Raw genomic sequence first — 4439 nt, 5'->3', positions numbered from 1 at the left:
CATCACGAAGTTCCAGTAACTTGGTGATAGTGACTAGAGAACTCTGTAAATCACTTTCTTATCTGGAAGATTAACTCCCACTTAATTCCAGCGATTGTAGTACTCAGACATTCTGAGCACATGCTCACTGGTTGAGCTATTCTCCTCCATCTTGTAGGCAAAGTACTTGTCAGAGGTCTCATACCTCTCGACTCGGGCATGAGTCTGAAATACCAATTTCAGCTCTTGGAACATCTTATCTGCTTGCCAAAAGTTCATAATGTCTGCATCTGCTCCTGCAATAGGTCCATCACCTAGCGGTGCATCGAGGACATATTTCTTCTGTGTAGCAATGAGGATAATCCTCAGATCACGGAGCTAGTCCGCATCATTGCTACTAACATCCTTCAACATAGTTTTCTCTAGGAACATATCATAAATAAAACGGGGAAGCTATACACGAGCAATTGATCCACAACATAGATATGCAAATACTATCAGGACTAAGTTCATGATAATTTAAGTTCCATTAATCATATTACTTAAGAACTCCCACTTAGATAGACATCCCTCTAATCATCTAAGTGATCACGTGATCCATATCAACTAAACCATGTCCGATCATCACGTGAGATGGAGTAGCTTTCAATGATCAACATCACTATGTTGATCATATCTACTATATGATTCACGCTCGACCTTTCGGTCTTAGTGTTCCAAGGCCATATCTGCCTATGCTAGGCTCGTCAAGTTTAACCCGAGTATTCTGCGTGTGCAAAACTGGCTTGCACCCATTGTATGTGAATGTAGAGCTTATCACACCCGATCATCACATGGTGTCTCGGCACGACGAACTATCGCAACGGTGCATACTCAGGGAGAACACTTATACCTTGAAATTTTAGTAAGGGATCATCTCATAATGCTACCGTCGTACTAAGCAAAATAGGATGCATAATAGATAAACCTCACATGCAATCAAAATATGTGACATGATATGGCCATCATCATCTTGTGCCTTTGATCTCCATCTCCAAAGTACCATCATGATCTCCATCGTCGCCGGCATGACACCATGATCTCCATCATCTTGATCTTTATCAATGTGTCGTCACATGGTCGTCTCGCCAACTATTGCTTTTGCAACTATTGCTATCGCATAGCGATAAAGTAAAGAAATTATATGGCGCTTGCATCTTATGCAATAAAGAGACAACCATAAGGCTCCAGCCAGTTGTCGATAACTTTAACAAAACATGATCATCTTATACAACAATTTATATCTCATCACGTCTTGACCATATCACATCACAACATGCCCTGCAAAAACAAGTTAGACATCCTCTACTTTGTTGTTGCAAGTTTTACGTGGCTGCTACGGGCTTAGCAAGAACCGTTCTTACCTACAGCATAAAAACCACAACGTGGTATATGATGTCTACTACACAACCTTCTTCTTGTAGACGTTGTTGGGCCTCCAAGTGCAGAGGTTTGTAGGACAGTAGCAAATTTCCCTCAAGTGGATGACCTAAGGTTTATCAATCCGTAGGAGGCGTAGGATGAAGATGGTCTCTCTCAAGCAACCCTGCAACCAAATAACAAAGAGTCTCTTGTGTCCCCAACACACCCAATACAATGGTAAATTGTATAGGTGCACTAATTCGGCGAAGAGATGGTGATACAAGTGGTATATGGATGGTAGATAAAGGTTTTTGTAATCTAAAAATATAAAAACAGCAAGGTAACTATTGATAAAAGTGAGCACAAAGGGTATTGCAATGCTAGGAAACAAGGCCTAGGGTTCATACTTTCACTAGTGCAAGTTCTCTCAACAATAATAACATAATTGGATCACATAACTGTCCCTCAACATGCAACAAAGAGTCACTCCAAAGTCACTAATAGCAGAGAAAAAACGAAGAGATTATGGTAGGGTACGAAACCACCTCAAAGTTATTCTTTCCAATCAATCCGTTGGGCTATTCCTATAAGTGTCACAAACAGCCCTAGAGTTGGTACTAGAATTACACCTTAAGACACAAATCAACCAAAACCCTAATGTCACCTCAAGTATCTGTGGGTATGATTATACGATATGCATCACACAATCTCAGATTCATCTATTCAACCAACACACGGAACCTCAAAGAGTGCCCCAAAGTTTCTACCGGAGAGTCAAGACGAAAACGTGTGCCAACCCCTATGCATAGGTTCATGGGCGGAACCCGCAAGTTGATCACCAAAACATACATCAAGTGAATCAATAGAATACCCCATTGTCACCATGGGTATCCCATGCAAGACATACATCAAGTGTTCTCAAATCCTTAAAGACTCAATCCGATAAGATAACTTCAAAGGGAAACTCAATCCATTACAAGAGAGTAGAGGGGGAGAAACATCATAAGATCCAACTATAATAGCAAAGGTCACGATACATCAAGATCATATCACCTCAAGAACACAAGAGAGAGAGAGAGAGATCAAACACATAGCTACTAGTACATACCCTCAGCCCCGAGGGAGAACTACTCCCTCCTCGTCATGGAGAGCACCATGATGATGAAGATGGCCACCGAAGAGGGATTCCCCCCCTCCGGCAGGGTGCCGGAACGAGTCTAGATTGGTTTTCGGTGGCTACGAAGGCTTCTGGCAGCGGAACTCCCGATCTATTGTGCTCCTCGAAGTTTTTAGGGTATATGGGTATATATGGGAGGAAGAAGTACGTCGGTGGACCTCCGGGCTGTCCACGATGCAGGGGGGCGCGCCCAGGGGGTGGGCGTGCCCCCACCCTCGTGCGCAGCCCAGAACTCTCATGGTCCAACTCCGGTACTCCGTGGGCTTCTTCTGGTCCAAAAATAAGTTCCGTGAAGTTTCAGGTCAATTGGACTCCGTTTGATTTTCCTTTTCTGCGATACTCTAAAACAAGGAAAAAACAGAAACTGGCACTGGGCTCTAGGTTAATAGGTTAGTCCCAAAAATCATATAAAATAGCATATAAAACATCCAAGGTTGATAATATAATAGCATGGAACAATCAAAAATTATAGATACGTTGGAGACGTATCAGCATCCCCAAGCTTAATTCCTGCTCGTCCTCGAGTAGGTAAATGATAAAAAATAGAATTTTTGATGTGGAATGCTACCTAACATATTTCTCTATGTAATTCTTTATTGTGGCAAGAATATTTAGATCCATAAGATTCAAGACAAAAGTTTAATATTGACATAAAAATAATAATAATTCAAGCATAACTAAGCAATCATGTCTTCTCAAAATAACATGGCTAAAGAAAGCTATCCCTGCAAAATCATATAGTCTGGCTATGCTCCATCTTCACCACACAAAGTATTTAAATCATGCACAACCCCGATGACAAGCCAAGCAATTGTTTCATACTTTTGATGTTCTCAAACTTTTTCAATCTTCACTCAATACATGAGCGTGAGCCATGGACATAGCACTATAGGTGGAATAGAATGGTGGTTGTGGAGAAAAAAAGAGAAGATAGTCTCACATCAAATAGGCGTATCAACGGGCTATGGAGATGCCCATTAATCTATACCTACTAATAAAGTAAGGTGCGTTCGCCAATTTTTTCATCCGTTCACCGTCGAAAAAAATTAATTTCTACCCAAGGTGGTACTAAATTCTTATGTGTTTGTCTACTAGAAAAAGAATTTTCGTACGTGGGCGGCGCGTGGCCCAGCGAAGCCAGCCCACTTATTTTTATGTCCATGCAGCTGTGAAAATTCTATTTACCGCACTGGGCAACAAATAGTCAGAGTTTCCCACAGGACAAATAATGATGGGCTGGCTTATTTTTCTTTCTTTCTGTGTTTTACTTTTATTTTTATTCTCGTTTCCCTGTCTCTTTTTTTCCCTTATAAGTTTATTTTTGTTTTATAATTAATTTCATAAATTGAAAATTCTCAAAAAATGTTTAGAATAAGAAAACAAAATTAGGAAAAATTTCAGAATTCCAAAATTTTGTTGCTATTTTGAAAAAATATTCGGAACTTGCAAAAATTTGCCCATTTATTTAAAACAATTATTTTTTTCAAAATTGATCAAGATTTTTAAAAATAAAATGGCATTTCAGAAAATGCTCCAAATTTGAAAAATATTCATGTTTTATTGAGATTTTCAAAATTAAAAATAATGTTCGTGTATAAAAGATACACATTTTTTTAAAAAAATCATATGAATTTTGAACACATGTTCGTCGTTAAAAAAATGTTCACAAATTCAAATAATATTCATGTTTTTATAAAAAAAAGTTGGTGTTTTCAGAAAATGTTTGTGAATTATAAAAGACGTTCCCTTTCATATTGTGTTCGTGTTTTTTCGAAAGTGTACATAATTTTCAAAAAACTGTTGATAATTTAAAATTTTGTTCATATTTCTTAGAATAATCAGAAACTTCATACCTTAAAATTGTCTCGATTGGAAGGATTGA

The sequence above is a fragment of the Triticum urartu genome, chromosome 2 (assembly GCF_003073215.2).
Source record: "Triticum urartu cultivar G1812 chromosome 2, Tu2.1, whole genome shotgun sequence".
Lineage (NCBI taxonomy): Eukaryota > Viridiplantae > Streptophyta > Magnoliopsida > Poales > Poaceae > Triticum > Triticum urartu.
Note: the sequence above shows the minus strand (reverse complement) of the source record.